General features: G+C 43.2%; 1 non-coding gene across 1 annotated transcript; it reads right to left on the bottom strand.

Annotated features, from left to right (window-relative positions):
- Window positions 1–535: 535 nt before the first annotated feature.
- Trnap-cgg lies at window positions 536–610 on the bottom strand. The gene has a single exon. It is a non-coding gene; the product is annotated as a tRNA-Pro (tRNA).
- Window positions 611–9,331: the final 8,721 nt, after the last annotated feature.

Here is a 9,331-nt window from a genome sequence, read left to right as displayed (position 1 = left end):
CTATTGCGGCAGGTCCAAGAAAATCGCAAGAGAAGTTTTACGTGTCTATTATGTGCTATGTGTAACTGTGGGTAGGTGCCAGATGTTAGCCGGCACGGTAGCTCAGCGTGCTCGGTCAGAGGGTTAGCCGCCCTCTGTAATAAAAAAAACTGAGTTAATAGATCAACAACGAACTTAAAAGGGTGTCTTACGACGTCTGCCCCGATCATATACAACGAAAGAAAACGAACAAAATGAAATAAAAAAAAGAGCTTCATAAAGCGAAAGTGTATGAAGCGATGCTTCGGTTCCCGCTCAAACTTAATTTTTAATCTACGCCATAGGAAGAAAGAGAAATTTTTCAAAATGTCAACGAGGTGTTTTTTTACTTTAGAAACTTTCAACATTCCCTGTAAATGCGGGTAAATGCATTCATTCGATGTAGTAGTCTGTATGACAAATACCATTATGCAGCGTGTGATGTCGAGAGCATATCCGACAAGTAATTGTAGTGGAGTGTGCGCTGATATGAAACTTCCTGGCAGATTAAAACCGTGTGCCCGACCGAGACTCGAACTCGGGACCTTTGCCTTCCGCGGGCAAGTGCTCTACCAACTGAGCTACCGAAGCACGACTCACGCCCGGTACTCACAGCTTTACTTCTGCCAGTACCTCGTCTCCTACCTTCCAAACTTTACAGAAGCTCTCCTGCGAACCTTGCAGAACTAGCACTCCTGAAAGAAAGGATATTGCGGAGACATAGCTTAGCCACAGCCTGGGGGATGTTTCCAGAATGAGATTTTCACTCTGCAGCGGAGTGTGCGCTGATATGAAATTTCCTGGCAGATTAAAACTGTGTGCCCGACCGAGACTCGAGCTCGGGACCTTTGCCTTTCGCGGGCAAGTGCTCTACCAACTGAGCTACCGAAGCACGACTCATGCGCGGTACTCACAGCTGTACTTCTGCCAGTACCTTGTCTCCTACCTTCCAAACTTTACAGAAGCTCTCCTGCAGACCTTACAGAACTAGCACTCCTGAAAGAAAGGATATTACGGAGACATGGCTTAGCCACAGCCTGGGGGATGTTTCCAGAATGAGATTTTCACTCTGCAGCGGAGTGTGCGCTGATATGAAACTTCTTGGCAGATTAAAACTGTGTGCCCGACCGAGACTCGAACTCGGGACCTTTGCCTTTCGCGGGCAAGTGCTCTACCAACTGAGCTACCGAAGCACGACTCACGCCCGGTCCTCACAGCTTTACTTCTGGCAATACCTCGTCTCCTACCTTCCAAACTTTACAGAAGCTCTCCTGCGAACCTTGCAGAACTAGCACTCCTGAAAGAAAGGATATTGCGGAGACATGGCTTAGCCACAGCCTGGGGGATGTTTCCAGAATGAGATTTTCACTCTGCAGCGGAGTTTGGAAGGTAGGAGACGAGGTACTGGCAGAAGTAAAGCTGTGAGTAGCGGGCGTGAGTCGTGCTTCGGTAGCTCAGTTGGTAGAGCACTTATCCGCGAAAGGCAAAGGTCCCGAGTTCGAGTCTCGGTCGGGCACACAGTTTTAATCTGCCAGGAAGTTTCATATCAGCGCACACTCCGCTGCAGAGTGAAAATCTCATTCTGGAAACATCCCCCAGGCTGTGGCTAAGCCATGTCTCCGCAGTATCCTTTCTTTCAGGAGTGCTAGTTCTGCAAGGTTCGCAGGAGAGCTTCTGTAAAGTTTGGAAGGTAGGAGACGAGGTACTGGCAGAAGTAAAGCTGTGAGTACCGGGTGTGAGTCGTGCTTCGGTAGCTCAGTTGGTAGAGCACTTGCCCGCGAAAGGCAAAGGTCCCGAGTTCGAGTCTCGGTCGGGCACACAGTTTTAATCTGCCAGGAAGTTTCATATCAGCGCACACTCCGCTGCAGAGTGAAAATCTTATTCTGGAAACATCCCCCAGGCTGTGGCTAAGCCATGTCTCCGCAATATCCTTTCTTTCAGGAGTGCTAGTTCTGCAAGGTTCGCAGGAGAGCTTCTGTAAAGTTTGGAAGGTAGGAGACGAGGTACTGGCAGAAGTAAAGCTGTGATTACCGGGCGTGAGTCGTGCTTCGGCAGCTCAGTTGGTAGAGCACTTGCCCGCGAAAGGCAAAGGTCCCGAGTTCGAGTCTCGGTCGGGCACACAGTTTTAATCTGCCAGGAAGTTACAAGTAATTGTAGATTACTCTTGTGGTCTGGCGCATTGTGACTTATTAAATTATGTACCCGTGGTCTAGGGGTAGCGTCTTTGATTCATAATCAAAACGTCTTCGTATTTTGATAAATAATCAGCATTGGCGGCCGAAGACTTCCGGCATAAGAAGTCAGCCTCATTCTGCCAACGGCCTTGTCAAAGGGGGCGGAGGAGCGGATAGAGGTTCGGGGCACTCTCTTGTCCTAGGGGTGGGAAATTGCCCCTAAAGGCGGAAGAATCAGCAATGATCAACGACATGAGGATGCAGACGGCAATGGTGGAAACCACTGCATTAAAGACACGTAACGTATATCCGCAGGACATGTGGCCTGTATTTGAAGAAGTGTCATGATGATCTCTCCATTGGCAAAAGATTCCGAAACAGTCCCCCATTCGGATCTCCGGGAGGGGACTGCCAAGGGGGAGGTTACCATGAGAAAAAGATTCAATAATCAACGAAAGGATAACGTTCTACGAGTCGGGGCGTGGAATGTCAGAAGCTTGAACGTGATAGGGAAACTAGAGAATCTGAAAAGGGAAATGCAAAGGCTCAATCTAGATATAGTAGGGGTCAGTGAAGTGAAGTGGAAGGAAGACAAGGATTTCTGGTCAGATGAGTATCGGGTAATATCAACAGCAGCAGAAAATGGTATAACAGGTGTAGGATTCGTTATGAATAGGAAAGTAGGGCAGAGGGTGTGTTACTGTGAACAGTTCAGTGACCGGGTTGTTCTAATCAGAATCGACAGCAGACCAACACCGACAACGATAGTTCAGGTGGTGGTGGTTGTTGGATGTTTAAGGGGGACTAAACAGCGAAGGTCATCAGTCCCCCAGATAGGTCAGGTATACATGCCGACGTCGCAAGCTGAAGGTGAACAGATGGAGAAAGTGTATGAGGATATTGAAAGGGTAATGCAGTATGTAAAGGGGGACGAAAATCTAATAGTCATGGGCGACTGGAATGCAGTTGTAGGGGAAGGAGTAGAAGAAAAGGTTACAGGAGAATATGGGCTTGGGACAAGGAATGAAAGATGAGAAAGACTAATTGAGTTCTGTAACAAGTTTCAGCTAGTAATAGCGAATACCCTGTTCAAGAATCACAAGAGGAGGAGGAGGTATACTTGGAAAAGGCCGGGAGATACGGGAAGACTTCAATTAGATTACATCATGGTCAGACAGAGATTCCGAAATCAGATACTGGATTGTAAGGCGTACCCAGGAGCAGATATAGACTCAGATTACAATATAGTGGTGATGAAGAGTAGGCTGAAGTTCAAGACATTAGTCAGGAAGAATCAATACGCAAAGAAGTGGGATACGGAAGTACTAAGGAATGACGAGATACGTTTGAAGTTCTCTAACGCTATAGATACAGCAATAAGGAATAGCGCAGTAGGCAGTACAGTTGAAGAGGAATCGACATCTCTAAAAAGGGCCATCACAGAAGTTGGGAAGGAAAACATAGGTACAAAGAAGGTAGCTGCGAAGAAACCATGGGTAACAGAAGAAATACTTCAGTTGATTGATGAAAGGAGGAAGTACAAACATGTTCCGGGAAAATCAGGAATACAGAAATACAAGTCGCTGAGGAATGAAATAAATAGGAAGTGCAGGGAAGCTAAGACGAAATGGCTGCAAGAAAAATGTGAAGACATCGAAAAAGATATGATTGTCGGAAGGACAGACTCAGCATACAGGAAAGTCAAAACAACCTTTGGTGACATTAAAAGCAACGGTGGTAACATTAAGAGTGCAACGGGAATTCCACTGTTAAATGCAGAGGAGAGAGCAGATAGGTGGAAAGAATACATTGAAAGCCTCTGTGAGGGTGAAGATTGTCTGATGTGATAGAGGAAGAAACAGGAGTCGATTTAGAAGAGATAGGGGATCCAGTATTAGAATCGGAATTTAAAAGAGCTCTGGAGGACTTACGGTCAACTAAGGCAGAAGGGATAGATAACATTCCATCAGAATTTCTAAAATCATTGGGGGAAGTGGCAACAAAACGACTATTCACGTTGGTGTGTAGAATATATGAGTCTGGCGATATACCATCTGACTTTCGGAAAAGCATCATCCACACAATTCCGAAGACGGCAAGAGCTGACAAGTGCGAGAATTATCGCACAATCAGCTTAACAGCTCATGCATCGAAGCTGCTTACAAGAATAATATACAGAAGAATGGAAAAGAAAATTGAGAATGCGCTAGGTGACGATCAGTTTAGCTTTAGGAAAAGTAAAGGGACGAGAGAAGCAATTCTGACGTTACGACTAATAATGGAAGCAAAGCTAAAGAAAAATCAAGACACTTTCATAGGATTTGTCGACCTGGAAAAAGCGTTCGACAATATAAAATGGTGCAAGCTGTTCGAGATTCTGAAAAAAGTAGGGGTAAGCTATAGGGAGAGACGGGTCATATACAATATGTACAACAACCAAGAGGGAATAATAAGAGTGAACGATCAAGAACGAAGTGCTCGTATTAAGAAGGGTGTAAGACAAGGCTGTAGCCTTTCGCCCCTACTCTTCAATCTGTACATCGAGGAAGCAATGATGGAAATAAAAGAAAGGTTCAGGAGTGGAATTAAAATACAAGGTGAAAGGATATCAATGATACGATTCGCTGATGACATTGCTATCCTGAGTGAAAGTGAAGAAGAATTAAATGATCTGCTGAACGGAATGAACAGTCTAATGAGTACACAGTATGGTTTGAGAGTAAATCGGAGAAAGACGAAGGTAATGAGAAGTAGTAGAAATGAGAACAGCGAGAAACTTAACATCAGGATTGATGGTCACGAAGTCAATGAAGTTAAGGAATTCTGCTACCTAGGCAGTAAAATAACCAATGACGGACGGAGCAAGAAGGACATCAAAAGCAGACTCGCTATGGCAAAAAAGGCATTTCTGGCCAAGAGAAGTCTACTAATATCAAATACCGGCCTTAATTTGAGGAAGAAATTTATGAGGATGTACGTCTGGAGTACAGCATTGTATGGTAGTGAAACGTGGACTGTGGGAAAACCGGAACAGAAGAGAATCGAAGCATTTGAGATGTGGTGCTATAGACGAATGTTGAAAATTAGGTGGACTGATAAGGTAAGGAATGAGGAGGTTCTACGCAGAATCGGAGAGGAAAGGAATATGTGGAAAACACTGATAAGGAGAAGGGACAGGATGATAGGTCATCTGCTAAGACATGAGGGAATGACTTCCATGGTACTAGAGGGAGCTGTAGAGGGCAAAAACTGTAGAGGAAGACAGAGATTGGAATACGTCAAGCAAATAATTGAGGACGTAGGTTGCAAGTGCTATTCTGAGATGAAGAGGTTAGCACAGGAAAGGAATTCGTGGCGGGCCGCATCAAACCAGTCAGTAGACTGATGACAAAAAAAAATATTATTGAAAAGCATCATTCGCATCATTATTTATCGAGGTTTGGCTTGGGCTTTCCAAGCCTGTGGCTCGTCCTTGAAAATCTGATTAAAAATAGTAAATAATCAAATATCACAAATTCACCACAACTTGATGAAAATGCGCTTGTTTTTTTTCATTACATTGCCTCTCAAATGTCATATAAATTAAATAATGTGAACAGCGATGAAAAATATAGATTAAAAAATAAGAATTCGCGATATTCCAACTGTCGCCTCGTTCACAACCCTCTATCGTAGCGCGAACGGTAACAAGTTCACAGCAAAGACTTCCTACAGGTAGCTACTTGGCGCAGGTACCTGAGTCTCGTAATAGACGTGTAAAACTTCTCTTGCGATTTTCTCGGAATTGCCAGAGTAGTGCACCTCACTTCTTTCACATTACGTTGTTTTAATGGCCTACTAAATGTGTACAAAGTTTGAAGTAAATCCGTGATCTCCCGGTCTGTCTACATTTGGGTACTGGCCAGTTAGGTTGGACCTCTGTAAGCACAGTCGCGTTTCTTACTCCCACTTCTACATTATTCAGGTTAGCTGTTTCTGCATTTCGTTAAACATTCGGGCTTTTGCGTCGAGCTGAACGCGGTGGCTGTATCTCACAATCTTCAAAGTCTATTCCACTCTCTCCTAGACTATCTTATAGGCGCGTGTATTTCTAGAATTCTGACTGCCTGCGATTTTCTCCACAATAGGAATTCTTCCGGGACTCCGTCAAAAAAGCATGCATCGCAAGGCCACACACAGCTCGCTAAAAACAGTCTCCCTTGTCCCCACACAGCCTAGAGATACAATCTGCAATCTGACTTTTTACAGATGAAGCTAAGCAACAGGCTCCCGCAAGGATCTGTTCTGTCCGCTATCATGTTCAGCTTATACATATCAGGTATGTCTGAAACCACATTAAGAGCGTTTGAGTATGACGACGACTGTGCCTTGCAACGAGACAAAGCGATATTGATATTACTGAAACTGTGTTGAACAACGATGTATCAACTGGTGGGAAATATTTCCGCAAATGGAGGTTGCATCCAAGTGTCACTAGACAGAAGTCTCTACATTTCACCTAAATAATAAGGTGGCCAACAGAGAGCTTACAGTCTGCTTTGGAGGAAGGCTACCAAGACGTAACAGAAATCCGAAATATCTAGGGGTCACGTTTGATAGAACGCTCAGCTACAAACAACATCTGTCAAGAACAACTTCGAAAATCGTAACTCAACACAACATTGTTCAGAAACTCTGCTGTACATACAGGTTATCTTCTACAAAGACACTCCGTACTTCAGCTCTGGAATTGATTTACCCTGTTGCGGAATATTGCTCCCCAGCTTGGACGAATAGCACTCACAGAAGACTTGTTGATACAGCCCAACCTTACCATGCGTCTTACAACTTATACAATCAGATCTACACCTACTTTCCGGCTACTCATGCTTAGCAACATACCACCTCCATTTCCGCGGCGGCAAAGTGCACTCCCCTGTTCACGCAGACATTTCAACATTAGCAAAGGAAATCTTCGTTTTCGTCACCCACCTCTGGAAACCGCAAAGATGTTCGTTGACAACGGCTTTTATATTAATGACTGCTGGAGACGCACAAGATGGCCTGATGCTACTATAAAACAACTAAAGATGCTGCGCATATCGACCAAGCCCCCTGGTTTTGAATTGCCACTCTTAATCTGGTGGTCCTTAACCGAATAAGAACCAACAATGGAAAGTCTGGCATTGTGTCGATTCTCCGTACAAGTGGAAGACGGTAATTTCTCCAAGTTGTGACTTTGGCGCTGAAAAACAGACTGTCCACGATTTAATTCAAGAATTTTCTCTGAGAGTTTTCCCTTGCTATCCAACAGGGTTCTTGGTGTTGAAGGAGGAATCAATAGATTACATTCGTGGCCTGGATATTAGTTTGTAATTTGAAACAATCGTAAATATGTTTGCACGTAGCTATACGCTAACTAATAAAATAAATAAAGAAGTCTTGAATGGTTGGTGCTCCGCAGCCTCAAGATGTTTATTAAATCACTTGCTTTAGTAAAATAAATTAATTTGCACTAGATGTTTCCCAAGATATACTGTATACTATACATGACAATCATCATCAACAACATAATCATTAGTAGCCACTCCACATCCTGTGCTGGGTGAAGTCTCTTCGAAAGGTTGCTTTATGGCCTACAGAAACACGCCTCAAGGCTGCCCCCCCCCCCTATGTTTTCTAACGCTGTCTACCCAACTTCCTCTCGTAGCTGTACTCGTTTTGTCTTTTGCAATCTGTCAAAGAACGTCCTTATTCCATTTACTATCCATTTGCTGACTGTGTTTCATTTTAGTGAGAATTATATTTAAATAATTAAAAAATAATACCGCAGTTACGTCTTCTATTCTCGTTTGGTCCATGTACTATTGATCTGTTTTTCTATCTCTCTTACTACTTCCCAATATTCATCTCTTCATTATTTGCTGAGCAGCCCTCAGCTTTTCAATTGTTTTCGCATGAAGAGTCCGTGACACATTTCTGTAACTCAATACTGGTAACACACGCTGATCGCGTACTTGCCATTTAAGACACATAGAACGATTAATTGTAAATCATCAGCTCAGCTTACGAAAAGCACTATAGGCCTCCTTTATTCTTCTGCTTATTTATTTTGCTGATTATGTAAACGTTGTCATTAACTGTCCTAAATACAAAAGCTATTAACCTGTTTATATGAGTTAACTGTTAAGTTTTAATATTTTCTTGTACATGTTTTATATAAAATTATTTTAATGTCATTATAATTATTTTTCGCATCTATCTCCAAACTTACTTTATTCAGTTCCACGATTCCTTTCTGAAATTTATCTTCACCAGATTCAAAGAATATAATGTATTCACTGAACAAAGCTGATTTATATGGGTTAAAGATCAAAAAATTCGTCGAGGACTGCTTCGAATAGCAGAACCGCCCACTGACAAGGCATGTCGCTAAGTTAAGAGAAGAACAAATTGACGAGTGTACATGACTTTTGTAGATCCGTCGCTGAATCTAGTGTCCGCAGTAGTAAGAACTCTGCTCTCAGCATAAAAGTTAGTTTCCAATCTACTAAGAACGTCATTTATCGAATCTAAATGTGAAACAGTACACTGATACTGTCATTCCTGGTTACCTCAGGGGGGCAGCATGACTTATAATGACATAGGCAGCAATTACTTCTACAAACACTGTAAATCAACATACGCGATGTTTGTAGCTCAAGTCGCATCCTCTGTCAAGAAAAGTCTTTACCGTCTCGTCTTTACGCACGATTATCTAACATAGGTTATCACCTTGACAAGGATACCAGGTTATCTGTCGCACTAGCTCACACTTATATTGAGTTCTAGCTTCTAGGGGACTAATATGCTCTATCAAGCCAAGACGTCTCGCTCTCCAGTGGAGTCAGCACTTCATGACAGTTACAGTGTAGTACAAGACTGAACCCTAGATTTTCACCCAGTAAATGTAACTGTTTGTATTCATATAAAGTACCTTGAGGTTAGTGAAGTTTGGGTTCACAAACTCATCGCGGAATCGCTACATGTGGAGTTTGGGACGCCCAGAACACACATACCAATATAGACAGGCTTTGTGAACTGCACTGAAACCTTGGCCATCTCCATAGTGATTATATATTCATTGAAGATGGTGGCCCCCTCAAAATTTGGGCTGTCGA

Source organism: Schistocerca piceifrons, chromosome X, assembly GCF_021461385.2.
Source record: "Schistocerca piceifrons isolate TAMUIC-IGC-003096 chromosome X, iqSchPice1.1, whole genome shotgun sequence".
NCBI lineage: Eukaryota > Metazoa > Arthropoda > Insecta > Orthoptera > Acrididae > Schistocerca > Schistocerca piceifrons.
This window is presented reverse-complemented; position numbering and strand designations above follow the sequence as displayed.